We start from the raw sequence: 27,796 nt of genomic DNA on the forward strand, positions 1-27,796 counted from the left end.
GTGTGGGGAATGCACTGCAAAAAACAGGACGATTTAAGGGTGTAAAAGAAACCTGTCAGAAGTGGGATTTGAACCCACGCCTCCATGAGGAGACCAGAAGTCTCAGTTGCACTGAAGATCAAGCTCTCTTGAGTCTGGCGCCTTAGACCACTCGGCCATCCTGACAGCCCTGGGTGTGTACAGATCTGACTCTTCTGACTGCACCTACCAATGTTTGCACTTACAACGTTCACAGCAATGTCACAAGTGTAAAGACCCCACAATACAACATGGCATGACAAAAAAAAAGCTAGGCACAAGAGCGACCACTGATGGATGCGGATTACTTTGTTTCGTCTTGCAAAAGTAAAGGAAGTTTCCCATGGCTCTCTGGGTTCAAGGACCGCCTCTTCTTAAGCTTGCATTGAGATAATAAGGTTTTAGAGGGTGCACATAAAAGCAGCTCATGCACAGTGTTTCTGCCCGGTCTCGAACCGGGGACCTTTCGCGTGTTAGGCGAACGTGATGACCACTACACTACAGAAACTCACTTGCTGTGTTTTACTGTTAGAGCAAGGTTCCTCTCAAGGGTTCTCTCTACTTCTATTCTGCTGTATCAGCAGCCACTCAGAAAGCGAGGAGCAAGTGTGAAAACTGCAGAGATATCAGCCAACATACTTGCAATTAGACGTATTAAAAATTGACTTATGCAGGCATCGACAGACAAATATCTGATGCCAAAATGCCAGCAAGTACAGCTTGGGAAAGCATCACCTGGGACACACAGAGACTAAGCATGAAGGCAGAAAAAGCATGGTGATCCATGTTTCTTATGAGGTTCAAAATATTTTGTGCAACAATGCGGCGAGTGTAATGAGAAATAGTCAGTCATTGTGAGTTTTGAGTAGGATTCGTATGTTTACCTCTGAAAAAAAGGCTCGTCCGGGATTTGAACCCGGGACCTCTCGCACCCTAAGCGAGAATCATACCCCTAGACCAACGAGCCGAGGCACACAAGAGTCGCCTTTCGCACCGGCTTCGGGGATTATTGGCAGCGAGTTAGTGAATGCTTCACCCAAAGCAAGCAACTGCACATGCTGCTCTCTTCTGCAATATGGTTGCTGTCTTTTCCATGGCCGTCATCGAACAAGAAATGAAAATGCCTCTATCCTTCAGACATTTTGTTTGTTCTAGGTGTATGCTCTCGGTGAGGTCAATAAAACCATTTCTGCTCTCATGCCTTGCTTTCATGAAGTAGGCCCAACCTTCAGTACACAAGGACGTGCAAACGAATAGCGCAAACTATCGTCACTTCTCTTTTTGAGCTGTCACTGATACCCCTGGAGCACAGTACGTCACGCTGGTGAGGGATAGACAGCTTCCATTATCTCAGCTTTCCTATAAATTGAGAGAGTAAATGCAAACTGTGTGAAAAACAGAAAGCTGCTGTTTCTGCCCGGTCTCGAACCAGGGACCTTTCGCGTGTAAAGCGAACGTGATAACCACTACACTACAGAAACAGACACGCTAGCAGGAATCTTCTTGGCATGTAGTGGGCTGGAATGCACAGACCAAGGGCCAATGACCATGAAGCTCAAAGTTGGACCCTACTTACCCGATCTCTTTCTTTGGAAGAAAGGAACGAGGACCCCTTTTATTCCAAAAGGCGATTTTAAAACCATACCTGAAACCACACTAGAAAAACACTTTGCATTTAATTTTCCTACACTGATGGTCCACCCCAGAAAAGCAGTTGCAAAGAAGTCCGGCACTGAAATTCTATACGCCAAAAGTGGGAAATAGCGTAGAGGGAAAGGAACTTTCTCACCATACACGGCGTCTTATAGCATTGAAAAGAAGAAATGGCCCTATATAATAAGAAGCCTAAAAATAATTCCACAGCATGGGCTCGTCCGGGATTTGAATCCGGGACCTCTCGCACCCGAAGCGAGAATCATACCCCTAGACCAACGAGCCTGATTACCCAGTTGGCATTTTAAGCAATTTCTGATGCGTCTTTCAGAAACAAAGCAGGGCTATTTGGCTGCTCTCTCTCTATGTGAACCACAAAAAGTCATGTTTTCTCTCAAGGTGTTGTTTTTTTCACTCTTGCAAGGAAGGGATCAGTCGATATCCTAGCTGCCAGAGAGCAGAAAAAAGGCGCTGATGAGAACTGTGGCACTTTCTGGCACTTGTACTCCTCTGCAAGTCCTGGACACTTGCCCCATAGACTTCCACCCCAGATGCAAGGGAGGGCCTGCCAATTCTTGCTCCTAAGACAGAGGCATTTGATTCTTGGATTCAAACACGCTCACTCAGCGCTCGATCAGGCTCGATCAGGCGAGATTTATATGAGTGGCTCGCAGGACTGAAACACTAACCTGGGAGCCCCAGGGTGGCTGAATTCCCAGGATGGCCATTTTTGGGCAAGTCACCTCCTTTCCTCCTGCCTCAATCTAGAATTGGCTGCAAATCACAAGATAGAGTTCAATGTCCGTGTGTACTGCCTACTCCCAGATACCTCTCTGTCTTCCTTATGTAAATTAAAATTCGCAAGGGGGGACCAATGACAATCTGCTCCTCCCACATAACCAAGAAGCCCTGTTGAACATGTCTGCCTGTGTTGTTGCAGGGACAGTGCCTTCTCCGCCCAAAAGGTGGCAGGAGAGCCTCACAACAAAGATGGGATCAACTGCTTAATGAGAAACCAGCACGGCAGTTTGTGTGATGGAGTGCAAATTTAACGGAAGGTGTGCCTGAGGTGTCCCTTCCAGGAATACATGGAATTGTGATTGAGGGCCCAGCCTGATCGTTGGTGGATTTCTCGTCATATGTTACAGGTCCGTGCAAAGATTGTGGTGTGTGGGGAATGCACTGCAAAAAACAGGACGATTTAAGGGTGTAAAAGAAACCTGTCAGAAGTGGGATTTGAACCCACGCCTCCATGAGGAGACCAGAAGTCTCAGTTGCACTGAAGATCAAGCTCTCTTGAGTCTGGCGCCTTAGACCACTCGGCCATCCTGACAGCCCTGGGTGTGCACAGATCTGACTCTTCTGACTGCACCTGCCAATGTTTGCACTTACAACGTTCACAGCAATGTCACAAGTGTAAAGACCCCACAATACAACATGGCATGACAAAAAAAAGCTAGGCACAAGAGCGACCACTGATGGATGCGGATTACTTTGTTTCGTCTTGCAAAAGTAAAGGAAGTTTCCCATGGCTCGCTGGGTTCAAGGACCGCCTCTTCTTAAGCTTGCATTGAGATAATAAGGTTTTAGAGGGTGCACATAAAAGCAGCTCATGCACAGTGTTTCTGCCCGGTCTCGAACCGGGGACCTTTCGCGTGTTAGGCGAACGTGATGACCACTACACTACAGAAACTCACTTGCTGTGTTTTACTGTTAGAGCAAGGTTCCTCTCAAGGGTTCTCTCTACTTCTATTCTGCTGTATCAGCAGCCACTCAGAAAGCGAGGAGCAAGTGTGAAAACTGCAGAGATATCAGCCAACATACTTGCAATTAGACGTATTAAAAATTGACTTATGCAGGCATCGACAGACAAATATCTGATGCCTAAATGCCAGCAAGTACAGCTTGGGAAAGCATCACCTGGGACACACAGAGACTAAGCATGAAGGCAGAAAAAGCATGGTGATCCATGTTTCTTATGAGGTTCAAAATATTTTGTGCAACAATGCGGCGAGTGTAATGAGAAATAGTCAGGCATTGTGAGTTTTGAGTAGGATTCGTATGTATACCTCTGAAAAAGGGCTCGTCAGGGATTTGAACCCGGGACCTCTCGCACCCTAAGCGAGAATCATACCCCTAGACCAACGAGCCGAGGCACACAAGAGTCGCCTTTCGCACCGGCTCCGGGGATTAGTGGCAGCGAGTTAGTGAATGCTTCACCCAAAGCAAGCAACTGCACATGCTGCTCTCTTCTGCAATATGGTTGCTGTCTTTTCCATGGCCGTCATCGAACAAGAAATGAAAATGCCTCTATCCTTCAGACATTTTGTTTGTTCTAGGTGTATGCTCTCGGTGAGGTCAATAAAACCATTTCTGCTCTCATGCCTTGCTTTCATGAAGTAGGCCCAACCTTCAGTACACAAGGACGTGCAAACGAATAGCGCAAACTATCGTCACTTCTCTTTTTGAGCTGTCACTGATACCCCTGGAGCACAGTACGTCACGCTGGTGAGGGCTAGACAGCTTCCATTATCTCAGCTTTCCTATAAATTGAGAGAGTAAATGCAAACTGTGTGAAAAACAGAAAGCTGCTGTTTCTGCCCGGTCTCGAACCAGGGACCTTTCGCGTGTAAAGCGAACGTGATAACCACTACACTACAGAAACAGACACGCTAGCAGGAATCTTCTTGGCATGTAGTGGGCTGGAATGCACAGACCAAGGGCCAATGACCATGAAGCTCAAAGTTGGACCCTCCTTACCCGATCTCTTTCTTTGGAAGAAAGGAACGAGGACCCCTTTTATTCCAAAAGGCGATTTTAAAACCATACCTGAAACCACACTAGAAAAACACTTTGCATTTAATTTTCCTACACTGATGGTCCACCCCAGAAAAGCAGTTGCAAAGAAGTCCGGCACTGAAATTCTATACGCCAAAAGTGGGAAATAGCGTAGAGGGAAAGGAACTTTCTCACCATACACGGCGTCTTATAGCATTGAAAAGAAGAAATGGCCCTATATAATAAGCAGCCTAAAAATAATTCCACAGCATGGGCTCGTCCGGGATTTGAACCCGGGACCTCTCGCACCCGAAGCGAGAATCATACCCCTAGACCAACGAGCCTGATTCCCCAGTCGGCATTTTAAGCAATTTCTGATGCGTCTTTCAGAAACAAAGCAGGGCTATTTGGCTGCTCTCTCTCTATGTGAACCACAAAAAGTCATGTTTTCTCTCAAGGTGTTGTTTTTTTCACTCTTGCAAGGAAGGGATCAGTCGATATCCTAGCTGCCAGAGAGCAGAAAAAAGGCGCTGATGAGAACTGCAGGCACTTTCTGGCACTTGTACTCCTCTGCAAGTCCTGGACACTTGCCCCATAGACTTCCACCCCAGATGCAAGGGAGGGCCTGCCAATTCTTGCTCCTAAGACAGAGGCATTTGATTCTTGGATTCAAACACGCTCACTCAGCGCTCGATCAGGCTCGATCAGGCGAGATTTATATGAGTGGCTCGCAGGACTGAAACACTAACCTGGGAGCCCCAGGGTGGCTGAATTTCCAGGATGGCCATTTTTGGGCAAGTCACCTCCTTTCCTCCTGCCTCAATCTAGAATTGGCTGCAAATCATAAGATAGAGTTCAATGTCCGTGTGTACTGCCTACTCCCAGATACCTCTCTGTCTTCCTTATGTAAATTAAAATTCGCAAGGAGGGACCAATGACAATCTGCTCCTCCCACATAACCAGGAAGCCCTGTTGAACATGTCTGCCTGTGTTGTTGCAGGGACAGTGCCTTCTCCGCCCAAAAGGTGGCAGGAGAGCCTCACAACAAAGATGGGATCAACTGCTTAATGAGAAACCAGCACGGCAGTTTGTGTGATGGAGTGCAAATTTAACTGAAGGTGTGCCTGAGGTGTCCCTTCCAGGAATACATGGAATTGTGATTGAGGGCCCAGCCTGATCGTTGGTGGATTTCTCGTCATATGTTACAGGTCCGTGCAAAGATTGTGGTGTGTGGGGAATGCACTGCAAAAAACAGGACGATTTAAGGGTGTAAAAGAAACCTGTCAGAAGTGGGATTTGCACCCACGCCTCCATGAGGAGACCAGAAGTCTCAGTTGCACTGAAGATCAAGCTCTCTTGAGTCTGGCGCCTTAGACCACTCGGCCATCCTGACAGCCCTGGGTGTGTACAGATCTGACTCTTCTGACTGCACCTGCCAATGTTTGCACTTACAACGTTCACAGCAATGTCACAAGTGTAAAGACCCCACAATACAACATGGCATGACAAAAAAAAAGCTAGGCACAAGAGCGACCACTGATGGATGCGGATTACTTTGTTTCGTCTTGCAAAAGTAAAGGAAGTTTCCCATGGGTCTCTGGGTTCAAGGACCGCCTCTTCTTAAGCTTGCATTGAGATAATAAGGTTTTAGAGGGTGCACATAAAAGCAGCTCATGCACAGTGTTTCTGCCCGGTCTCGAACCGGGGACCTTTCGCGTGTTAGGCGAACGTGATGACCACTACACTACAGAAACTCACTTGCTGTGTTTTACTGTTAGAGCAAGGTTCCTCTCAAGGGTTCTCTCTACTTCTATTCTGCTGTATCAGCAGCCACTCAGAAAGCGAGGAGCAAGTGTGAAAACTGCAGAGATATCAGCCAACATACTTGCAATTAGACGTATTAAAAATTGACTTATGCAGGCATCGACAGACAAATATCTGATGCCTAAATGCCAGCAAGTACAGCTTGGGAAAGCATCACCTGGGACACACAGAGACTAAGCATGAAGGCAGAAAAAGCATGGTGATCCATGTTTCTTATGAGGTTCAAAATATTTTGTGCAACAATGCGGCGAGTGTAATGAGAAATAGTCAGGCATTGTGAGTTTTGAGTAGGATTCGTATGTATACCTCTGAAAAAGGGCTCGTCAGGGATTTGAACCCGGGACCTCTCGCACCCTAAGCGAGAATCATACCCCTAGACCAACGAGCAGAGGCACACAAGAGTCGCCTTTCGCACCGGCTTCGGGAATTATTGGCAGCGAGTTAGTGAATGCTTCACCCAAAGCAAGCAACTGCACATGCTGCTCTCTTCTGCAATATGGTTGCTGTCTTTTCCATGGCCGTCATCGAACAAGAAATGAAAATGCCTCTATCCTTCAGACATTTTGTTTGTTCTAGGTGTATGCTCTCGGTGAGGTCAATAAAACCATTTCTGCTCTCATGCCTTGCTTTCATGAAGTAGGCCCAACCTTCAGTACACAAGGACGTGCAAACGAATAGCGCAAACTATCGTCACTTCTCTTTTTGAGCTGTCACTGATACCCCTGGAGCACAGTACGTCACGCTGGTGAGGGATAGACAGCTTCCATTATCTCAGCTTTCCTATAAATTGAGAGAGTAAATGCAAACTGTGTGAAAAACAGAAAGTTGCTGTTTCTGCCCGGTCTCGAACCAGGGACCTTTCGCGTGTAAAGCGAACGTGATAACCACTACACTACAGAAACAGACACGCTTGCAGGAATCTTCTTGGCATGTAGAGGGCTGGAATGCACAGACCAAGGGCCAATGTCCATGAAGCTCAAAGTTGGACCCTCCTTACCCGATCTCTTTCTTTGGAAGAAAGGAACGAGGACCCCTTTTATTCCAAAAGGCGATTTTAAAACCATACCTGAAACCACACTAGAAAAACACTTTGCATTTAATTTTCCTACACTGATGGTCCACCCCAGAAAAGCAGTTGCAAAGAAGTCCGGCACTGAAATTCGATACGCCAAAAGTGGGAAATAGCGTAGAGGGAAAGGAACTTTCTCACCATACACGGCGTCTTATAGCATTGAAAAGAAGAAATGGCCCTATATAATAAGAAGCCTAAAAATAATTCCACAGCATGGGCTCGTCCGGGATTTGAATCCGGGACCTCTCGCACCCGAAGCGAGAATCATACCCCTAGACCAACGAGCCTGATTACCCAGTTGGCATTTTAAGCAATTTCTGATGCGTCTTTCAGAAACAAAGCAGGGCTATTTGGCTGCTCTCTCTCTATGTGAACCACAAAAAGTCATGTTTTCTCTCAAGGTGTTGTTTTTTTCACTCTTGCAAGGAAGGGATCAGTCGATATCCTAGCTGCCAGAGAGCAGAAAAAAGGCGCTGATGAGAACTGTGGCACTTTCTGGCACTTGTACTCCTCTGCAAGTCCTGGACACTTGCCCCATAGACTTCCACCCCAGATGCAAGGGAGGGCCTGCCAATTCTTGCTCCTAAGACAGAGGCATTTGATTCTTGGATTCAAACACGCTCACTCAGCGCTCGATCAGGCTCGATCAGGCGAGATTTATATGAGTGGCTCGCAGGACTGAAACACTAACCTGGGAGCCCCAGGGTGGCTGAATTCCCAGGATGGCCATTTTTGGGCAAGTCACCTCCTTTCCTCCTGCCTCAATCTAGAATTGGCTGCAAATCACAAGATAGAGTTCAATGTCCGTGTGTACTGCCTACTCCCAGATACCTCTCTGTCTTCCTTATGTAAATTAAAATTCGCAAGGGGGGACCAATGACAATCTGCTCCTCCCACATAACCAAGAAGCCCTGTTGAACATGTCTGCCTGTGTTGTTGCAGGGACAGTGCCTTCTCCGCCCAAAAGGTGGCAGGAGAGCCTCACAACAAAGATGGGATCAACTGCTTAATGAGAAACCAGCACGGCAGTTTGTGTGATGGAGTGCAAATTTAACGGAAGGTGTGCCTGAGGTGTCCCTTCCAGGAATACATGGAATTGTGATTGAGGGCCCAGCCTGATCGTTGGTGGATTTCTCGTCATATGTTACAGGTCCGTGCAAAGATTGTGGTGTGTGGGGAATGCACTGCAAAAAACAGGACGATTTAAGGGTGTAAAAGAAACCTGTCAGAAGTGGGATTTGAACCCACGCCTCCATGAGGAGACCAGAAGTCTCAGTTGCACTGAAGATCAAGCTCTCTTGAGTCTGGCGCCTTAGACCACTCGGCCATCCTGACAGCCCTGGGTGTGCACAGATCTGACTCTTCTGACTGCACCTGCCAATGTTTGCACTTACAACGTTCACAGCAATGTCACAAGTGTAAAGACCCCACAATACAACATGGCATGACAAAAAAAAGCTAGGCACAAGAGCGACCACTGATGGATGCGGATTACTTTGTTTCGTCTTGCAAAAGTAAAGGAAGTTTCCCATGGCTCGCTGGGTTCAAGGACCGCCTCTTCTTAAGCTTGCATTGAGATAATAAGGTTTTAGAGGGTGCACATAAAAGCAGCTCATGCACAGTGTTTCTGCCCGGTCTCGAACCGGGGACCTTTCGCGTGTTAGGCGAACGTGATGACCACTACACTACAGAAACTCACTTGCTGTGTTTTACTGTTAGAGCAAGGTTCCTCTCAAGGGTTCTCTCTACTTCTATTCTGCTGTATCAGCAGCCACTCAGAAAGCGAGGAGCAAGTGTGAAAACTGCAGAGATATCAGCCAACATACTTGCAATTAGACGTATTAAAAATTGACTTATGCAGGCATCGACAGACAAATATCTGATGCCTAAATGCCAGCAAGTACAGCTTGGGAAAGCATCACCTGGGACACACAGAGACTAAGCATGAAGGCAGAAAAAGCATGGTGATCCATGTTTCTTATGAGGTTCAAAATATTTTGTGCAACAATGCGGCGAGTGTAATGAGAAATAGTCAGGCATTGTGAGTTTTGAGTAGGATTCGTATGTTTACCTCTGAAAAAGGGCTCGTCCGGGATTTGAACCCGGGACCTCTCGCACCCTAAGCGAGAATCATACCCCTAGACCAACGAGCCGAGGCACACAAGAGTCGCCTTTCGCACCGGCTTCGGGGATTATTGGCAGCGAGTTAGTGAATGCTTCACCCAAAGCAAGCAACTGCACATGCTGCTCTCTTCTGCAATATGGTTGCTGTCTTTTCCATGGCCGTCATCGAACAAGAAATGAAAATGCCTCTATCCTTCAGACATTTTGTTTGTTCTAGGTGTATGCTCTCGGTGAGGTCAATAAAACCATTTCTGCTCTCATGCCTTGCTTTCATGAAGTAGGCCCAACCTTCAGTACACAAGGACGTGCAAACGAATAGCGCAAACTATCGTCACTTCTCTTTTTGAGCTGTCACTGATACCCCTGGAGCACAGTACGTCACGCTGGTGAGGGATAGACAGCTTCCATTATCTCAGCTTTCCTATAAATTGAGAGAGTAAATGCAAACTGTGTGAAAAACAGAAAGTTGCTGTTTCTGCCCGGTCTCAAACCAGGGACCTTTCGCGTGTAAAGCGAACGTGATAACCACTACACTACAGAAACAGACACGCTTGCAGGAATCTTCTTGGCATGTAGTGGGCTGGAATGCACAGACCAAGGGCCAATGTCCATGAAGCTCAAAGTTGGACCCTCCTTACCCGATCTCTTTCTTTGGAAGAAAGGAACGAGGACCCCTTTTATTCCAAAAGGCGATTTTAAAACCATACCTGAAACCACACTAGAAAAACACTTTGCATTTAATTTTCCTACACTGATGGTCCACCCCAGAAAAGCAGTTGCAAAGAAGTCCGGCACTGAAATTCTATACGCCAAAAGTGGGAAATAGCGTAGAGGGAAAGGAACTTTCTCACCATACACGGCGTCTTATAGCATTGAAAAGAAGAAATGGCCCTATATAATAAGAAGCCTAAAAATAATTCCACAGCATGGGCTCGTCCGGGATTTGAATCCGGGACCTCTCGCACCCGAAGCGAGAATCATACCCCTAGACCAACGAGCCTGATTACCCAGTTGGCATTTTAAGCAATTTCTGATGCGTCTTTCAGAAACAAAGCAGGGCTATTTGGCTGCTCTCTCTCTATGTGAACCACAAAAAGTCATGTTTTCTCTCAAGGTGTTGTTTTTTTCACTCTTGCAAGGAAGGGATCAGTCGATATCCTAGCTGCCAGAGAGCAGAAAAAAGGCGCTGATGAGAACTGTGGCACTTTCTGGCACTTGTACTCCTCTGCAAGTCCTGGACACTTGCCCCATAGACTTCCACCCCAGATGCAAGGGAGGGCCTGCCAATTCTTGCTCCTAAGACAGAGGCATTTGATTCTTGGATTCAAACACGCTCACTCAGCGCTCGATCAGGCTCGATCAGGCGAGATTTATATGAGTGGCTCGCAGGACTGAAACACTAACCTGGGAGCCCCAGGGTGGCTGAATTCCCAGGATGGCCATTTTTGGGCAAGTCACCTCCTTTCCTCCTGCCTCAATCTAGAATTGGCTGCAAATCACAAGATAGAGTTCAATGTCCGTGTGTACTGCCTACTCCCAGATACCTCTCTGTCTTCCTTATGTAAATTAAAATTCGCAAGGGGGGACCAATGACAATCTGCTCCTCCCACATAACCAAGAAGCCCTGTTGAACATGTCTGCCTGTGTTGTTGCAGGGACAGTGCCTTCTCCGCCCAAAAGGTGGCAGGAGAGCCTCACAACAAAGATGGGATCAACTGCTTAATGAGAAACCAGCACGGCAGTTTGTGTGATGGAGTGCAAATTTAACGGAAGGTGTGCCTGAGGTGTCCCTTCCAGGAATACATGGAATTGTGATTGAGGGCCCAGCCTGATCGTTGGTGGATTTCTCGTCATATGTTACAGGTCCGTGCAAAGATTGTGGTGTGTGGGGAATGCACTGCAAAAAACAGGACGATTTAAGGGTGTAAAAGAAACCTGTCAGAAGTGGGATTTGAACCCACGCCTCCATGAGGAGACCAGAAGTCTCAGTTGCACTGAAGATCAAGCTCTCTTGAGTCTGGCGCCTTAGACCACTCGGCCATCCTGACAGCCCTGGGTGTGCACAGATCTGACTCTTCTGACTGCACCTGCCAATGTTTGCACTTACAACGTTCACAGCAATGTCACAAGTGTAAAGACCCCACAATACAACATGGCATGACAAAAAAAAGCTAGGCACAAGAGCGACCACTGATGGATGCGGATTACTTTGTTTCGTCTTGCAAAAGTAAAGGAAGTTTCCCATGGCTCGCTGGGTTCAAGGACCGCCTCTTCTTAAGCTTGCATTGAGATAATAAGGTTTTAGAGGGTGCACATAAAAGCAGCTCATGCACAGTGTTTCTGCCCGGTCTCGAACCGGGGACCTTTCGCGTGTTAGGCGAACGTGATGACCACTACACTACAGAAACTCACTTGCTGTGTTTTACTGTTAGAGCAAGGTTCCTCTCAAGGGTTCTCTCTACTTCTATTCTGCTGTATCAGCAGCCACTCAGAAAGCGAGGAGCAAGTGTGAAAACTGCAGAGATATCAGCCAACATACTTGCATTTAGACGTATTAAAAATTGACTTATGCAGGAATCGACAGACAAATATCTGATGCCTAAATGCCAGCAAGTACAGCTTGGGAAAGCATCACCTGGGACACACAGAGACTAAGCATGAAGGCAGAAAAAGCATGGTGATCCATGTTTCTTATGAGGTTCAAAATATTTTGTGCAACAATGCGGCGAGTGTAATGAGAAATAGTCAGGCATTGTGAGTTTTGAGTAGGATTCGTATGTATACCTCTGAAAAAGGGCTCGTCAGGGATTTGAACCCGGGACCTCTCGCACCCTAAGCAAGAATCATACCCCTAGACCAACGAGCCGAGGCACACAAGAGTCGCCTTTCGCACCGGCTCCGGGGATTAGTGGCAGCGAGTTAGTGAATGCTTCACCCAAAGCAAGCAACTGCACATGCTGCTCTCTTCTGCAATATGGTTGCTGTCTTTTCCATGGCCGTCATCGAACAAGAAATGAAAATGCCTCTATCCTTCAGACATTTTGTTTGTTCTAGGTGTATGCTCTCGGTGAGGTCAATAAAACCATTTCTGCTCTCATGCCTTGCTTTCATGAAGTAGGCCCAACCTTCAGTACACAAGGACGTGCAAACGAATAGCGCAAACTATCGTCACTTCTCTTTTTGAGCTGTCACTGATACCCCTGGAGCACAGTACGTCACGCTGGTGAGGGATAGACAGCTTCCATTATCTCAGCTTTCCTATAAATTGAGAGAGTAAATGCAAACTGTGTGAAAAACAGAAAGCTGCTGTTTCTGCCCGGTCTCGAACCAGGGACCTTTCGCGTGTAAAGCGAACGTGATAACCACTACACTACAGAAACAGACACGCTAGCAGGAATCTTCTTGGCATGTAGTGGGCTGGAATGCACAGACCAAGGGCCAATGACCATGAAGCTCAAAGTTGGACCCTCCTTACCCGATCTCTTTCTTTGGAAGAAAGGAACGAGGACCCCTTTTATTCCAAAAGGCGATTTTAAAACCATACCTGAAACCACACTAGAAAAACACTTTGCATTTAATTTTCCTACACTGATGGTCCACCCCAGAAAAGCAGTTGCAAAGAAGTCCGGCACTGAAATTCTATACGCCAAAAGTGGGAAATAGCGTAGAGGGAAAGGAACTTTCTCACCATACACGGCGTCTTATAGCATTGAAAAGAAGAAATGGCCCTATATAATAAGCAGCCTAAAAATAATTCCACAGCATGGGCTCGTCCGGGATTTGAACCCGGGACCTCTCGCACCCGAAGCGAGAATCATACCCCTAGACCAACGAGCCTGATTCCCCAGTCGGCATTTTAAGCAATTTCTGATGCGTCTTTCAGAAACAAAGCAGGGCTATTTGGCTGCTCTCTCTCTATGTGAACCACAAAAAGTCATGTTTTCTCTCAAGGTGTTGTTTTTTTCACTCTTGCAAGGAAGGGATCAGTCGATATCCTAGCTGCCAGAGAGCAGAAAAAAGGCGCTGATGAGAACTGCAGGCACTTTCTGGCACTTGTACTCCTCTGCAAGTCCTGGACACTTGCCCCATAGACTTCCACCCCAGATGCAAGGGAGGGCCTGCCAATTCTTGCTCCTAAGACAGAGGCATTTGATTCTTGGATTCAAACACGCTCACTCAGCGCTCGATCAGGCTCGATCAGGCGAGATTTATATGAGTGGCTCGCAGGACTGAAACACTAACCTGGGAGCCCCAGGGTGGCTGAATTTCCAGGATGGCCATTTTTGGGCAAGTCACCTCCTTTCCTCCTGCCTCAATCTAGAATTGGCTGCAAATCATAAGATAGAGTTCAATGTCCGTGTGTACTGCCTACTCCCAGATACCTCTCTGTCTTCCTTATGTAAATTAAAATTCGCAAGGGGGGACCAATGACAATCTGCTCCTCCCACATAACCAGGAAGCCCTGTTGAACATGTCTGCCTGTGTTGTTGCAGGGACAGTGTCTTCTCCGCCCAAAAGGTGGCAGGAGAGCCTCACAACAAAGATGGGATCAACTGCTTAATGAGAAACCAGCACGGCAGTTTGTGTGATGGAGTGCAAATTTAACTGAAGGTGTGCCTGAGGTGTCCCTTCCAGGAATACATGGAATTGTGATTGAGGGCCCAGCCTGATCGTTGGTGGATTTCTCGTCATATGTTACAGGTCCGTGCAAAGATTGTGGTGTGTGGGGAATGCACTGCAAAAAACAGGACGATTTAAGGGTGTAAAAGAAACCTGTCAGAAGTGGGATTTGAACCCACGCCTCCATGAGGAGACCAGAAGTCTCAGTTGCACTGAAGATCAAGCTCTCTTGAGTCTGGCGCCTTAGACCACTCGGCCATCCTGACAGCCCTGGGTGTGTACAGATCTGACTCTTCTGACTGCACCTGCCAATGTTTGCACTTACAACGTTCACAGCAATGTCACAAGTGTAAAGACCCCACAATACAACATGGCATGACAAAAAAAAAGCTAGGCACAAGAGCGACCACTGATGGATGCGGATTACTTTGTTTCGTCTTGCAAAAGTAAAGGAAGTTTCCCATGGCTCTCTGGGTTCAAGGACCGCCTCTTCTTAAGCTTGCATTGAGATAATAAGGTTTTAGAGGGTGCACATAAAAGCAGCTCATGCACAGTGTTTCTGCCCGGTCTCGAACCGGGGACCTTTCGCGTGTTAGGCGAACGTGATGACCACTACACTACAGAAACTCACTTGCTGTGTTTTACTGTTAGAGCAAGGTTCCTCTCAAGGGTTCTCTCTACTTCTATTCTGCTGTATCAGCAGCCACTCAGAAAGCGAGGAGCAAGTGTGAAAACTGCAGAGATATCAGCCAACATACTTGCAATTAGACGTATTAAAAATTGACTTATGCAGGCATCGACAGACAAATATCTGATGCCTAAATGCCAGCAAGTACAGCTTGGGAAAGCATCACCTGGGACACACAGAGACTAAGCATGAAGGCAGAAAAAGCATGGTGATCCATGTTTCTTATGAGGTTCAAAATATTTTGTGCAACAATGCGGCGAGTGTAATGAGAAATAGTCAGGCATTGTGAGTTTTGAGTAGGATTCGTATGTATACCTCTGAAAAAGGGCTCGTCAGGGATTTGAACCCGGGACCTCTCGCACCCTAAGCGAGAATCATACCCCTAGACCAACGAGCAGAGGCACACAAGAGTCGCCTTTCGCACCGGCTTCGGGGATTATTGGCAGCGAGTTAGTGAATGCTTCACCCAAAGCAAGCAACTGCACATGCTGCTCTCTTCTGCAATATGGTTGCTGTCTTTTCCATGGCCGTCATCGAACAAGAAATGAAAATGCCTCTATCCTTCAGACATTTTGTTTGTTCTAGGTGTATGCTCTCGGTGAGGTCAATAAAACCATTTCTGCTCTCATGCCTTGCTTTCATGAAGTAGGCCCAACCTTCAGTACACAAGGACGTGCAAACGAATAGCGCAAACTATCGTCACTTCTCTTTTTGAGCTGTCACTGATACCCCTGGAGCACAGTACGTCACGCTGGTGAGGGATAGACAGCTTCCATTATCTCAGCTTTCCTATAAATTGAGAGAGTAAATGCAAACTGTGTGAAAAACAGAAAGTTGCTGTTTCTGCCCGGTCTCGAACCAGGGACCTTTCGCGTGTAAAGCGAACGTGATAACCACTACACTACAGAAACAGACACGCTTGCAGGAATCTTCTTGGCATGTAGTGGGCTGGAATGCACAGACCAAGGGCCAATGTCCATGAAGCTCAAAGTTGGACCCTCCTTACCCGATCTCTTTCTTTGGAAGAAAGGAACGAGGACCCCTTTTATTCCAAAAGGCGATTTTAAAACCATACCTGAAACCACACTAGAAAAACACTTTGCATTTAATTTTCCTACACTGATGGTCCACCCCAGAAAAGCAGTTGCAAAGAAGTCCGGCACTGAAATTCTATACGCCAAAAGTGGGAAATAGCGTAGAGGGAAAGGAACTTTCTCACCATACACGGCGTCTTATAGCATTGAAAAGAAGAAATGGCCCAATATAATAAGAAGCCTAAAAATAATTCCACAGCATGGGCTCGTCCGGGATTTGAATCCGGGACCTCTCGCACCCGAAGCGAGAATCATACCCCTAGACCAACGAGCCTGATTACCCAGTTGGCATTTTAAGCAATTTCTGATGCGTCTTTCAGAAACAAAGCAGGGCTATTTGGCTGCTCTCTCTCTATGTGAACCACAAAAAGTCATGTTTTCTCTCAAGGTGTTGTTTTTTTCACTCTTGCAAGGAAGGGATCAGTCGATATCCTAGCTGCCAGAGAGCAGAAAAAAGGCGCTGATGAGAACTGTGGCACTTTCTGGCACTTGTACTCCTCTGCAAGTCCTGGACACTTGCCCCATAGACTTCCACCCCAGATGCAAGGGAGGGCCTGCCAATTCTTGCTCCTAAGACAGAGGCATTTGATTCTTGGATTCAAACACGCTCACTCAGCGCTCGATCAGGCTCGATCAGGCGAGATTTATATGAGTGGCTCGCAGGACTGAAACACTAACCTGGGAGCCCCAGGGTGGCTGAATTCCCAGGATGGCCTTTTTTGGGCAAGTCACCTCCTTTCCTCCTGCCTCAATCTAGAATTGGCTGCAAATCACAAGATAGAGTTCAATGTCCGTGTGTACTGCCTACTCCCAGATACCTCTCTGTCTTCCTTATGTAAATTAAATTCGCAAGGGGGGACCAATGACAATCTGCTCCTCCCACATAACCAAGAAGCCCTGTTGAACATGTCTGCCTGTGTTGTTGCAGGGACAGTGCCTTCTCCGCCCAAAAGGTGGCAGGAGAGCCTCACAACAAAGATGGGATCAACTGCTTAATGAGAAACCAGCACGGCAGTTTGTGTGATGGAGTGCAAATTTAACGGAAGGTGTGCCTGAGGTGTCCCTTCCAGGAATACATGGAATTGTGATTGAGGGCCCAGCCTGATCGTTGGTGGATTTCTCGTCATATGTTACAGGTCCGTGCAAAGATTGTGGTGTGTGGGGAATGCACTGCAAAAAACAGGACGATTTAAGGGTGTAAAAGAAACCTGTCAGAAGTGGGATTTGAACCCACGCCTCCATGAGGAGACCAGAAGTCTCAGTTGCACTGAAGATCAAGCTCTCTTGAGTCTGGCGCCTTAGACCACTCGGCCATCCTGACAGCCCTGGGTGTGCACAGATCTGACTCTTCTGACTGCACCTGCCAATGTTTGCACTTACAACGTTCACAGCAATGTCACAAGTGTAAAGACCCCACAATACAACATGGCATGACAAAAAAAAGCTAGGCACAAGAGCGACCACTGATGGATGCGGATTACTTTGTTTCGTCTTGCAAAAGTAAAGGAAGTTTCCCATGGCTCGCTGGGTTCAAGGACCGCCTCTTCTTAAGCTTGCATTGAGATAATAAGGTTTTAGAGGGTGCACATAAAAGCAGCTCATGCACAGTGTTTCTGCCCGGTCTCGAACCGGGGACCTTTCGCGTGTTAGGCGAACGTGATGACCACTACACTACAGAAACTCACTTGCTGTGTTTTACTGTTAGAGCAAGGTTCCTCTCAAGGGTTCTCTCTACTTCTATTCTGCTGTATCAGCAGCCACTCAGAAAGCGAGGAGCAAGTGTGAAAACTGCAGAGATATCAGCCAACATACTTGCAATTAGACGTATTAAAAATTGACTTATGCAGGCATCGACAGACAAATATCTGATGCCTAAATGCCAGCAAGTACAGCTTGGGAAAGCATCACCTGGGACACACAGAGACTAAGCATGAAGGCAGAAAAAGCATGGTGATCCATGTTTCTTATGAGGTTCAAAATATTTTGTGCAACAATGCGGCGAGTGTAATGAGAAATAGTCAGGCATTGTGAGTTTTGAGTAGGATTCGTATGTATACCTCTGAAAAAGGGCTCGTCAGGGATTTGAACCCGGGACCTCTCGCACCCTAAGCGAGAATCATACCCCTAGACCAACGAGCCGAGGCACACAAGAGTCGCCTTTCGCACCGGCTCCGGGGATTAGTGGCAGCGAGTTAGTGAATGCTTCACCCAAAGCAAGCAACTGCACATGCTGCTCTCTTCTGCAATATGGTTGCTGTCTTTTCCATGGTCGTCATCGAACAAGAAATGAAAATGCCTCTATCCTTCAGACATTTTGTTTGTTCTAGGTGTATGCTCTCGGTGAGGTCAATAAAACCATTTCTGCTCTCATGCCTTGCTTTCATGAAGTAGGCCCAACCTTCAGTACACAAGGACGTGCAAACGAATAGCGCAAACTATCGTCACTTCTCTTTTTGAGCTGTCACTGATACCCCTGGAGCACAGTACGTCACGCTGGTGAGGGATAGACAGCTTCCATTATCTCAGCTTTCCTATAAATTGAGAGAGTAAATACAAACTGTGTGAAAAACAGAAAGCTGCTGTTTCTGCCCGGTCTCGAACCAGGGACCTTTCGCGTGTAAAGCGAACGTGATAAACACTACACTACAGAAACAGACACACTAGAAGGAATCTTCTTGGCATGTAGTGGGCTGGAATGCACAGACCAAGGGCCAATGACCATGAAGCTCAAAGTTGGACCCTCCTTACCCGATCTCTTTCTTTGGAAGAAAGGAACGAGGACCCCTTTTATTCCAAAAGGCGATTTTAAAACCATACCTGAAACCACACTAGAAAAACACTTTGCATTTAATTTTCCTACACTGATGGTCCACCCCAGAAAAGCAGTTGCAAAGAAGTCCGGCACTGAAATTCTATACGCCAAAAGTGGGAAATAGCGTAGAGGGAAAGGAACTTTCTCACCATACACGGCGTCTTATAGCATTGAAAAGAAGAAATGGCCCTATATAATAAGAAGCCTAAAAATAATTCCACAGCATGGGCTCGTCCGGGATTTGAATCCGGGACCTCTCGCACCCGAAGCGAGAATCATACCCCTAGACCAACGAGCCTGATTACCCAGTTGGCATTTTAAGCAATTTCTGATGCGTCTTTCAGAAACAAAGCAGGGCTATTTGGCTGCTCTCTCTCTATGTGAACCACAAAAAGTCATGTTTTCTCTCAAGGTGTTGTTTTTTTCACTCTTGCAAGGAAGGGATCAGTCGATATCCTAGCTGCCAGAGAGCAGAAAAAAGGCGCTGATGAGAACTGTGGCACTTTCTGGCACTTGTACTCCTCTGCAAGTCCTGGACACTTGCCCCATAGACTTCCACCCCAGATGCAAGGGAGGGCCTGCCAATTCTTGCTCCTAAGACAGAGGCATTTGATTCTTGGATTCAAACACGCTCACTCAGCGCTCGATCAGGCTCGATCAGGCGAGATTTATATGAGTGGCTCGCAGGACTGAAACACTAACCTGGGAGCCCCAGGGTGGCTGAATTCCCAGGATGGCCATTTTTGGGCAAGTCACCTCCTTTCCTCCTGCCTCAATCTAGAATTGGCTGCAAATCACAAGATAGAGTTCAATGTCCGTGTGTACTGCCTACTCCCAGATACCTCTCTGTCTTCCTTATGTAAATTAAAATTCGCAAGGGGGGACCAATGACAATCTGCTCCTCCCACATAACCAAGAAGCCCTGTTGAACATGTCTGCCTGTGTTGTTGCAGGGACAGTGCCTTCTCCGCCCAAAAGGTGGCAGGAGAGCCTCACAACAAAGATGGGATCAACTGCTTAATGAGAAACCAGCACGGCAGTTTGTGTGATGGAGTGCAAATTTAACGGAAGGTGTGCCTGAGGTGTCCCTTCCAGGAATACATGGAATTGTGATTGAGGGCCCAGCCTGATCGTTGGTGGATTTCTCGTCATATGTTACAGGTCCGTGCAAAGATTGTGGTGTGTGGGGAATGCACTGCAAAAAACAGGACGATTTAAGGGTGTAAAAGAAACCTGTCAGAAGTGGGATTTGAACCCACGCCTCCATGAGGAGACCAGAAGTCTCAGTTGCACTGAAGATCAAGCTCTCTTGAGTCTGGCGCCTTAGACCACTCGGCCATCCTGACAGCCCTGGGTGTGCACAGATCTGACTCTTCTGACTGCACCTGCCAATGTTTGCACTTACAACGTTCACAGCAATGTCTCAAGTGTAAAGACCCCACAATACAACATGGCATGACAAAAAAAAGCTAGGCACAAGAGCGACCACTGATGGATGCGGATTACTTTGTTTCGTCTTGCAAAAGTAAAGGAAGTTTCCCATGGCTCGCTGGGTTCAAGGACCGCCTCTTCTTAAGCTTGCATTGAGATAATAAGGTTTTAGAGGGTGCACATAAAAGCAGCTCATGCACAGTGTTTCTGCCCGGTCTCGAACCGGGGACCTTTCGCGTGTTAGGCGAACGTGATGACCACTACACTACAGAAACTCACTTGCTGTGTTTTACTGTTAGAGCAAGGTTCCTCTCAAGGGTTCTCTCTACTTCTATTCTGCTGTATCAGCAGCCACTCAGAAAGCGAGGAGCAAGTGTGAAAACTGCAGAGATATCAGCCAACATACTTGCATTTAGACGTATTAAAAATTGACTTATGCAGGAATCGACAGACAAATATCTGATGCCTAAATGCCAGCAAGTACAGCTTGGGAAAGCATCACCTGGGACACACAGAGACTAAGCATGAAGGCAGAAAAAGCATGGTGATCCATGTTTCTTATGAGGTTCAAAATATTTTGTGCAACAATGCGGCGAGTGTAATGAGAAATAGTCAGGCATTGTGAGTTTTGAGTAGGATTCGTAGGTATACCTCTGAAAAAGGGCTCGTCAGGGATTTGAACCCGGGACCTCTCGCACCCTAAGCGAGAATCATACCCCTAGACCAACGAGCCGAGGCACACAAGAGTCGCCTTTCGCACCGGCTCCGGGGATTAGTGGCAGCGAGTTAGTGAATGCTTCACCCAAAGCAAGCAACTGCACATGCTGCTCTCTTCTGCAATATGGTTGCTGTCTTTTCCATGGCCGTCATCGAACAAGAAATGAAAATGCCTCTATCCTTCAGACATTTTGTTTGTTCTAGGTGTATGCTCTCGGTGAGGTCAATAAAACCATTTCTGCTCTCATGCCTTGCTTTCATGAAGTAGGCCCAACCTTCAGTACACAAGGACGTGCAAACGAATAGCGCAAACTATCGTCACTTCTCTTTTTGAGCTGTCACTGATACCCCTGGAGCACAGTACGTCACGCTGGTGAGGGATAGACAGCTTCCATTATCTCAGCTTTCCTATAAATTGAGAGAGTAAATGCAAACTGTGTGAAAAACAGAAAGCTGCTGTTTCTGCCCGGTCTCGAACCAGGGACCTTTCGCGTGTAAAGCGAACGTGATAACCACTACACTACAGAAACAGACACGCTAGCAGGAATCTTCTTGGCATGTAGTGGGCTGGAATGCACAGACCAAGGGCCAATGACCATGAAGCTCAAAGTTGGACCCTCCTTACCCGATCTCTTTCTTTGGAAGAAAGGAACGAGGACCCCTTTTATTCCAAAAGGCGATTTTAAAACCATACCTGAAACCACACTAGAAAAACACTTTGCATTTAATTTTCCTACACTGATGGTCCACCCCAGAAAAGCAGTTGCAAAGAAGTCCGGCACTGAAATTCTATACGCCAAAAGTGGGAAATAGCGTAGAGGGAAAGGAACTTTCTCACCATACACGGCGTCTTATAGCATTGAAAAGAAGAAATGGCCCTATATAATAAGCAGCCTAAAAATAATTCCACAGCATGGGCTCGTCCGGGATTTGAACCCGGGACCTCTCGCACCCGAAGCGAGAATCATACCCCTAGACCAACGAGCCTGATTCCCCAGTCGGCATTTTAAGCAATTTCTGATGCGTCTTTCAGAAACAAAGCAGGGCTATTTGGCTGCTCTCTCTCTATGTGAACCACAAAAAGTCATGTTTTCTCTCAAGGTGTTGTTTTTTTCACTCTTGCAAGGAAGGGATCAGTCGATATCCTAGCTGCCAGAGAGCAGAAAAAAGGCGCTGATGAGAACTGCAGGCACTTTCTGGCACTTGTACTCCTCTGCAAGTCCTGGACACTTGCCCCATAGACTTCCACCCCAGATGCAAGGGAGGGCCTGCCAATTCTTGCTCCTAAGACAGAGGCATTTGATTCTTGGATTCAAACACGCTCACTCAGCGCTCGATCAGGCTCGATCAGGCGAGATTTATATGAGTGGCTCGCAGGACTGAAACACTAACCTGGGAGCCCCAGGGTGGCTGAATTTCCAGGATGGCCATTTTTGGGCAAGTCACCTCCTTTCCTCCTGCCTCAATCTAGAATTGGCTGCAAATCATAAGATAGAGTTCAATGTCCGTGTGTACTGCCTACTCCCAGATACCTCTCTGTCTTCCTTATGTAAATTAAAATTCGCAAGGGGGGACCAATGACAATCTGCTCCTCCCACATAACCAGGAAGCCCTGTTGAACATGTCTGCCTGTGTTGTTGCAGGGACAGTGCCTTCTCCGCCCAAAAGGTGGCAGGAGAGCCTCACAACAAAGATGGGATCAACTGCTTAATGAGAAACCAGCACGGCAGTTTGTGTGATGGAGTGCAAATTTAACTGAAGGTGTGCCTGAGGTGTCCCTTCCAGGAATACATGGAATTGTGATTGAGGGCCCAGCCTGATCGTTGGTGGATTTCTCGTCATATGTTACAGGTCCGTGCAAAGATTGTGGTGTGTGGGGAATGCACTGCAAAAAACAGGACGATTTAAGGGTGTAAAAGAAACCTGTCAGAAGTGGGATTTGAACCCACGCCTCCATGAGGAGACCAGAAGTCTCAGTTGCACTGAAGATCAAGCTCTCTTGAGTCTGGCGCCTTAGACCACTCGGCCATCCTGACAGCCCTGGGTGTGTACAGATCTGACTCTTCTGACTGCACCTGCCAATGTTTGCACTTACAACGTTCACAGCAATGTCACAAGTGTAAAGACCCCACAATACAACATGGCATGACAAAAAAAAAGCTAGGCACAAGAGCGACCACTGATGGATGCGGATTACTTTGTTTCGTCTTGCAAAAGTAAAGGAAGTTTCCCATGGCTCTCTGGGTTCAAGGACCGCCTCTTCTTAAGCTTGCATTGAGATAATAAGGTTTTAGAGGGTGCACATAAAAGCAGCTCATGCACAGTGTTTCTGCCCGGTCTCGAACCGGGGACCTTTCGCGTGTTAGGCGAACGTGATGACCACTACACTACAGAAACTCACTTGCTGTGTTTTACTGTTAGAGCAAGGTTCCTCTCAAGGGTTCTCTCTACTTCTATTCTGCTGTATCAGCAGCCACTCAGAAAGCGAGGAGCAAGTGTGAAAACTGCAGAGATATCAGCCAACATACTTGCAATTAGACGTATTAAAAATTGACTTATGCAGGCATCGACAGACAAATATCTGATGCCTAAATGCCAGCAAGTACAGCTTGGGAAAGCATCACCTGGGACACACAGAGACTAAGCATGAAGGCAGAAAAAGCATGGTGATCCATGTTTCTTATGAGGTTCAAAATATTTTGTGCAACAATGCGGCGAGTGTAATGAGAAATAGTCAGGCATTGTGAGTTTTGAGTAGGATTCGTATGTATACCTCTGAAAAAGGGCTCGTCAGGGATTTGAACCCGGGACCTCTCGCACCCTAAGCGAGAATCATACCCCTAGACCAACGAGCAGAGGCACACAAGAGTCGCCTTTCGCACCGGCTTCGGGGATTATTGGCAGCGAGTTAGTGAATGCTTCACCCAAAGCAAGCAACTGCACATGCTGCTCTCTTCTGCAATATGGTTGCTGTCTTTTCCATGGCCGTCATCGAACAAGAAATGAAAATGCCTCTATCCTTCAGACATTTTGTTTGTTCTAGGTGTATGCTCTCGGTGAGGTCAATAAAACCATTTCTGCTCTCATGCCTTGCTTTCATGAAGTAGGCCCAACCTTCAGTACACAAGGACGTGCAAACGAATAGCGCAAACTATCGTCACTTCTCTTTTTGAGCTGTCACTGATACCCCTGGAGCACAGTACGTCACGCTGGTGAGGGATAGACAGCTTCCATTATCTCAGCTTTCCTATAAATTGAGAGAGTAAATGCAAACTGTGTGAAAAACAGAAAGTTGCTGTTTCTGCCCGGTCTCGAACCAGGGACCTTTCGCGTGTAAAGCGAACGTGATAACCACTACACTACAGAAACAGACACGCTTGCAGGAATCTTCTTGGCATGTAGTGGGCTGGAATGCACAGACCAAGGGCCAATGTCCATGAAGCTCAAAGTTGGACCCTCCTTACCCGATCTCTTTCTTTGGAAGAAAGGAACGAGGACCCCTTTTATTCCAAAAGGCGATTTTAAAACCATACCTGAAACCACACTAGAAAAACACTTTGCATTTAATTTTCCTACACTGATGGTCCACCCCAGAAAAGCAGTTGCAAAGAAGTCCGGCACTGAAATTCTATACGCCAAAAGTGGGAAATAGCGTAGAGGGAAAGGAACTTTCTCACCATACACGGCGTCTTATAGCATTGAAAAGAAGAAATGGCCCAATATAATAAGAAGCCTAAAAATAATTCCACAGCATGGGCTCGTCCGGGATTTGAATCCGGGACCTCTCGCACCCGAAGCGAGAATCATACCCCTAGACCAACGAGCCTGATTACCCAGTTGGCATTTTAAGCAATTTCTGATGCGTCTTTCAGAAACAAAGCAGGGCTATTTGGCTGCTCTCTCTCTATGTGAACCACAAAAAGTCATGTTTTCTCTCAAGGTGTTGTTTTTTTCACTCTTGCAAGGAAGGGATCAGTCGATATCCTAGCTGCCAGAGAGCAGAAAAAAGGCGCTGATGAGAACTGTGGCACTTTCTGGCACTTGTACTCCTCTGCAAGTCCTGGACACTTGCCCCATAGACTTCCACCCCAGATGCAAGGGAGGGCCTGCCAATTCTTGCTCCTAAGACAGAGGCATTTGATTCTTGGATTCAAACACGCTCACTCAGCGCTCGATCAGGCTCGATCAGGCGAGATTTATATGAGTGGCTCGCAGGACTGAAACACTAACCTGGGAGCCCCAGGGTGGCTGAATTCCCAGGATGGCCTTTTTTGGGCAAGTCACCTCCTTTCCTCCTGCCTCAATCTAGAATTGGCTGCAAATCACAAGATAGAGTTCAATGTCCGTGTGTACTGCCTACTCCCAGATACCTCTCTGTCTTCCTTATGTAAATTAAATTCGCAAGGGGGGACCAATGACAATCTGCTCCTCCCACATAACCAAGAAGCCCTGTTGAACATGTCTGCCTGTGTTGTTGCAGGGACAGTGCCTTCTCCGCCCAAAAGGTGGCAGGAGAGCCTCACAACAAAGATGGGATCAACTGCTTAATGAGAAACCAGCACGGCAGTTTGTGTGATGGAGTGCAAATTTAACGGAAGGTGTGCCTGAGGTGTCCCTTCCAGGAATACATGGAATTGTGATTGAGGGCCCAGCCTGATCGTTGGTGGATTTCTCGTCATATGTTACAGGTCCGTGCAAAGATTGTGGTGTGTGGGGAATGCACTGCAAAAAACAGGACGATTTAAGGGTGTAAAAGAAACCTGTCAGAAGTGGGATTTGAACCCACGCCTCCATGAGGAGACCAGAAGTCTCAGTTGCACTGAAGATCAAGCTCTCTTGAGTCTGGCGCCTTAGACCACTCGGCCATCCTGACAGCCCTGGGTGTGCACAGATCTGACTCTTCTGACTGCACCTGCCAATGTTTGCACTTACAACGTTCACAGCAATGTCACAAGTGTAAAGACCCCACAATACAACATGGCATGACAAAAAAAAGCTAGGCACAAGAGCGACCACTGATGGATGCGGATTACTTTGTTTCGTCTTGCAAAAGTAAAGGAAGTTTCCCATGGCTCGCTGGGTTCAAGGACCGCCTCTTCTTAAGCTTGCATTGAGATAATAAGGTTTTAGAGGGTGCACATAAAAGCAGCTCATGCACAGTGTTTCTGCCCGGTCTCGAACCGGGGACCTTTCGCGTGTTAGGCGAACGTGATGACCACTACACTACAGAAACTCACTTGCTGTGTTTTACTGTTAGAGCAAGGTTCCTCTCAAGGGTTCTCTCTACTTCTATTCTGCTGTATCAGCAGCCACTCAGAAAGCGAGGAGCAAGTGTGAAAACTGCAGAGATATCAGCCAACATACTTGCAATTAGACGTATTAAAAATTGACTTATGCAGGCATCGACAGACAAATATCTGATGCCTAAATGCCAGCAAGTACAGCTTGGGAAAGCATCACCTGGGACACACAGAGACTAAGCATGAAGGCAGAAAAAGCATGGTGATCCATGTTTCTTATGAGGTTCAAAATATTTTGTGCAACAATGCGGCGAGTGTAATGAGAAATAGTCAGGCATTGTGAGTTTTGAGTAGGATTCGTATGTATACCTCTGAAAAAGGGCTCGTCAGGGATTTGAACCCGGGACCTCTCGCACCCTAAGCGAGAATCATACCCCTAGACCAACGAGCCGAGGCACACAAGAGTTGCCTTTCGCACCGGCTCCGGGGATTAGTGGCAGCGAGTTAGTGAATGCTTCACCCAAAGCAAGCAACTGCACATGCTGCTCTCTTCTGCAATATGGTTGCTGTCTTTTCCATGGTCGTCATCGAACAAGAAATGAAAATGCCTCTATCCTTCAGACATTTTGTTTGTTCTAGGTGTATGCTCTCGGTGAGGTCAATAAAACCATTTCTGCTCTCATGCCTTGCTTTCATGAAGTAGGCCCAACCTTCAGTACACAAGGACGTGCAAACGAATAGCGCAAACTATCGTCACTTCTCTTTTTGAGCTGTCACTGATACCCCTGGAGCACAGTACGTCACGCTGGTGAGGGATAGACAGCTTCCATTATCTCAGCTTTCCTATAAATTGAGAGAGTAAATACAAACTGTGTGAAAAACAGAAAGCTGCTGTTTCTGCCCGGTCTCGAACCAGGGACCTTTCGCGTGTAAAGCGAACGTGATAAACACTACACTACAGAAACAGACACACTAGAAGGAATCTTCTTGGCATGTAGTGGGCTGGAATGCACAGACCAAGGGCCAATGACCATGAAGCTCAAAGTTGGACCCTCCTTACCCGATCTCTTTCTTTGGAAGAAAGGAACGAGGACCCCTTTTATTCCAAAAGGCGATTTTAAAACCATACCTGAAACCACACTAGAAAAACACTTTGCATTTAATTTTCCTACACTGATGGTCCACCCCAGAAAAGCAGTTGCAAAGAAGTCCGGCACTGAAATTCTATACGCCAAAAGTGGGAAATAGCGTAGAGGGAAAGGAACTTTCTCACCATACACGGCGTCTTATAGCATTGAAAAGAAGAAATGGCCCTATATAATAAGAAGCCTAAAAATAATTCCACAGCATGGGCTCGTCCGGGATTTGAATCCGGGACCTCTCGCACCCGAAGCGAGAATCATACCCCTAGACCAACGAGCCTGATTACCCAGTTGGCATTTTAAGCAATTTCTGATGCGTCTTTCAGAAACAAAGCAGGGCTATTTGGCTGCTCTCTCTCTATGTGAACCACAAAAAGTCATGTTTTCTCTCAAGGTGTTGTTTTTTTCACTCTTGCAAGGAAGGGATCAGTCGATATCCTAGCTGCCAGAGAGCAGAAAAAAGGCGCTGATGAGAACTGTGGCACTTTCTGGCACTTGTACTCCTCTGCAAGTCCTGGACACTTGCCCCATAGACTTCCACCCCAGATGCAAGGGAGGGCCTGCCAATTCTTGCTCCTAAGAC

General features: G+C 47.0%; 32 non-coding genes across 32 annotated transcripts; all 32 read right to left on the minus strand.

The window, feature by feature from the left end:
- Window positions 1-53: 53 nt before the first annotated feature.
- TRNAL-CAA (transfer RNA leucine (anticodon CAA)) lies at window positions 54-165 on the minus strand. The gene is made up of 2 exons: window positions 128-165; window positions 54-99 (listed from the first exon to the last, which is right to left on the minus strand). It is a non-coding gene; the product is annotated as a tRNA-Leu (tRNA).
- A 288-nt stretch (window positions 166-453) lies between these two features.
- TRNAV-AAC (transfer RNA valine (anticodon AAC)) lies at window positions 454-526 on the minus strand. Its single transcript has one exon. It is a non-coding gene; the product is annotated as a tRNA-Val (tRNA).
- Window positions 527-913: 387 nt separating this feature from the next.
- Window positions 914-985, minus strand: TRNAP-AGG (transfer RNA proline (anticodon AGG)). Its single transcript has one exon. It is a non-coding gene; the product is annotated as a tRNA-Pro (tRNA).
- Window positions 986-1,426: 441 nt separating this feature from the next.
- Window positions 1,427-1,499, minus strand: TRNAV-UAC (transfer RNA valine (anticodon UAC)). Its single transcript has one exon. It is a non-coding gene; the product is annotated as a tRNA-Val (tRNA).
- A 1,393-nt stretch (window positions 1,500-2,892) lies between these two features.
- Window positions 2,893-3,004, minus strand: TRNAL-CAA (transfer RNA leucine (anticodon CAA)). The gene is made up of 2 exons: window positions 2,967-3,004; window positions 2,893-2,938 (listed from the first exon to the last, which is right to left on the minus strand). It is a non-coding gene; the product is annotated as a tRNA-Leu (tRNA).
- Window positions 3,005-3,291: 287 nt separating this feature from the next.
- Window positions 3,292-3,364, minus strand: TRNAV-AAC (transfer RNA valine (anticodon AAC)). The gene has a single exon. It is a non-coding gene; the product is annotated as a tRNA-Val (tRNA).
- An 899-nt stretch (window positions 3,365-4,263) lies between these two features.
- TRNAV-UAC (transfer RNA valine (anticodon UAC)) lies at window positions 4,264-4,336 on the minus strand. Its single transcript has one exon. It is a non-coding gene; the product is annotated as a tRNA-Val (tRNA).
- A 385-nt stretch (window positions 4,337-4,721) lies between these two features.
- On the minus strand, window positions 4,722-4,793 carry TRNAP-CGG (transfer RNA proline (anticodon CGG)). The gene has a single exon. It is a non-coding gene; the product is annotated as a tRNA-Pro (tRNA).
- Window positions 4,794-6,130: 1,337 nt separating this feature from the next.
- TRNAV-AAC (transfer RNA valine (anticodon AAC)) lies at window positions 6,131-6,203 on the minus strand. The gene has a single exon. It is a non-coding gene; the product is annotated as a tRNA-Val (tRNA).
- An 899-nt stretch (window positions 6,204-7,102) lies between these two features.
- On the minus strand, window positions 7,103-7,175 carry TRNAV-UAC (transfer RNA valine (anticodon UAC)). Its single transcript has one exon. It is a non-coding gene; the product is annotated as a tRNA-Val (tRNA).
- A 1,393-nt stretch (window positions 7,176-8,568) lies between these two features.
- Window positions 8,569-8,680, minus strand: TRNAL-CAA (transfer RNA leucine (anticodon CAA)). Its single transcript has 2 exons — window positions 8,643-8,680; window positions 8,569-8,614 (listed from the first exon to the last, which is right to left on the minus strand). It is a non-coding gene; the product is annotated as a tRNA-Leu (tRNA).
- Window positions 8,681-8,967: 287 nt separating this feature from the next.
- Window positions 8,968-9,040, minus strand: TRNAV-AAC (transfer RNA valine (anticodon AAC)). The gene has a single exon. It is a non-coding gene; the product is annotated as a tRNA-Val (tRNA).
- Window positions 9,041-9,426: 386 nt separating this feature from the next.
- Window positions 9,427-9,498, minus strand: TRNAP-AGG (transfer RNA proline (anticodon AGG)). Its single transcript has one exon. It is a non-coding gene; the product is annotated as a tRNA-Pro (tRNA).
- A 441-nt stretch (window positions 9,499-9,939) lies between these two features.
- On the minus strand, window positions 9,940-10,012 carry TRNAV-UAC (transfer RNA valine (anticodon UAC)). Its single transcript has one exon. It is a non-coding gene; the product is annotated as a tRNA-Val (tRNA).
- A 1,393-nt stretch (window positions 10,013-11,405) lies between these two features.
- On the minus strand, window positions 11,406-11,517 carry TRNAL-CAA (transfer RNA leucine (anticodon CAA)). The gene is made up of 2 exons: window positions 11,480-11,517; window positions 11,406-11,451 (listed from the first exon to the last, which is right to left on the minus strand). It is a non-coding gene; the product is annotated as a tRNA-Leu (tRNA).
- A 287-nt stretch (window positions 11,518-11,804) lies between these two features.
- TRNAV-AAC (transfer RNA valine (anticodon AAC)) lies at window positions 11,805-11,877 on the minus strand. The gene has a single exon. It is a non-coding gene; the product is annotated as a tRNA-Val (tRNA).
- Window positions 11,878-12,776: 899 nt separating this feature from the next.
- On the minus strand, window positions 12,777-12,849 carry TRNAV-UAC (transfer RNA valine (anticodon UAC)). The gene has a single exon. It is a non-coding gene; the product is annotated as a tRNA-Val (tRNA).
- A 385-nt stretch (window positions 12,850-13,234) lies between these two features.
- Window positions 13,235-13,306, minus strand: TRNAP-CGG (transfer RNA proline (anticodon CGG)). Its single transcript has one exon. It is a non-coding gene; the product is annotated as a tRNA-Pro (tRNA).
- Window positions 13,307-14,243: 937 nt separating this feature from the next.
- TRNAL-CAA (transfer RNA leucine (anticodon CAA)) lies at window positions 14,244-14,355 on the minus strand. The gene is made up of 2 exons: window positions 14,318-14,355; window positions 14,244-14,289 (listed from the first exon to the last, which is right to left on the minus strand). It is a non-coding gene; the product is annotated as a tRNA-Leu (tRNA).
- Window positions 14,356-14,643: 288 nt separating this feature from the next.
- TRNAV-AAC (transfer RNA valine (anticodon AAC)) lies at window positions 14,644-14,716 on the minus strand. The gene has a single exon. It is a non-coding gene; the product is annotated as a tRNA-Val (tRNA).
- Window positions 14,717-15,615: 899 nt separating this feature from the next.
- Window positions 15,616-15,688, minus strand: TRNAV-UAC (transfer RNA valine (anticodon UAC)). Its single transcript has one exon. It is a non-coding gene; the product is annotated as a tRNA-Val (tRNA).
- A 1,392-nt stretch (window positions 15,689-17,080) lies between these two features.
- TRNAL-CAA (transfer RNA leucine (anticodon CAA)) lies at window positions 17,081-17,192 on the minus strand. Its single transcript has 2 exons — window positions 17,155-17,192; window positions 17,081-17,126 (listed from the first exon to the last, which is right to left on the minus strand). It is a non-coding gene; the product is annotated as a tRNA-Leu (tRNA).
- Window positions 17,193-17,479: 287 nt separating this feature from the next.
- On the minus strand, window positions 17,480-17,552 carry TRNAV-AAC (transfer RNA valine (anticodon AAC)). Its single transcript has one exon. It is a non-coding gene; the product is annotated as a tRNA-Val (tRNA).
- Window positions 17,553-19,917: 2,365 nt separating this feature from the next.
- TRNAL-CAA (transfer RNA leucine (anticodon CAA)) lies at window positions 19,918-20,029 on the minus strand. The gene is made up of 2 exons: window positions 19,992-20,029; window positions 19,918-19,963 (listed from the first exon to the last, which is right to left on the minus strand). It is a non-coding gene; the product is annotated as a tRNA-Leu (tRNA).
- Window positions 20,030-20,316: 287 nt separating this feature from the next.
- Window positions 20,317-20,389, minus strand: TRNAV-AAC (transfer RNA valine (anticodon AAC)). The gene has a single exon. It is a non-coding gene; the product is annotated as a tRNA-Val (tRNA).
- Window positions 20,390-21,288: 899 nt separating this feature from the next.
- Window positions 21,289-21,361, minus strand: TRNAV-UAC (transfer RNA valine (anticodon UAC)). The gene has a single exon. It is a non-coding gene; the product is annotated as a tRNA-Val (tRNA).
- A 385-nt stretch (window positions 21,362-21,746) lies between these two features.
- TRNAP-CGG (transfer RNA proline (anticodon CGG)) lies at window positions 21,747-21,818 on the minus strand. The gene has a single exon. It is a non-coding gene; the product is annotated as a tRNA-Pro (tRNA).
- A 937-nt stretch (window positions 21,819-22,755) lies between these two features.
- TRNAL-CAA (transfer RNA leucine (anticodon CAA)) lies at window positions 22,756-22,867 on the minus strand. Its single transcript has 2 exons — window positions 22,830-22,867; window positions 22,756-22,801 (listed from the first exon to the last, which is right to left on the minus strand). It is a non-coding gene; the product is annotated as a tRNA-Leu (tRNA).
- Window positions 22,868-23,155: 288 nt separating this feature from the next.
- TRNAV-AAC (transfer RNA valine (anticodon AAC)) lies at window positions 23,156-23,228 on the minus strand. Its single transcript has one exon. It is a non-coding gene; the product is annotated as a tRNA-Val (tRNA).
- An 899-nt stretch (window positions 23,229-24,127) lies between these two features.
- On the minus strand, window positions 24,128-24,200 carry TRNAV-UAC (transfer RNA valine (anticodon UAC)). The gene has a single exon. It is a non-coding gene; the product is annotated as a tRNA-Val (tRNA).
- Window positions 24,201-25,592: 1,392 nt separating this feature from the next.
- Window positions 25,593-25,704, minus strand: TRNAL-CAA (transfer RNA leucine (anticodon CAA)). Its single transcript has 2 exons — window positions 25,667-25,704; window positions 25,593-25,638 (listed from the first exon to the last, which is right to left on the minus strand). It is a non-coding gene; the product is annotated as a tRNA-Leu (tRNA).
- A 287-nt stretch (window positions 25,705-25,991) lies between these two features.
- Window positions 25,992-26,064, minus strand: TRNAV-AAC (transfer RNA valine (anticodon AAC)). Its single transcript has one exon. It is a non-coding gene; the product is annotated as a tRNA-Val (tRNA).
- Window positions 26,065-27,796: the final 1,732 nt, after the last annotated feature.

The sequence above is a fragment of the Triturus cristatus genome, chromosome 10, assembly GCF_964204655.1.
Source record: "Triturus cristatus chromosome 10, aTriCri1.1, whole genome shotgun sequence".
In the NCBI taxonomy this organism is placed as follows: domain Eukaryota; kingdom Metazoa; phylum Chordata; class Amphibia; order Caudata; family Salamandridae; genus Triturus; species Triturus cristatus.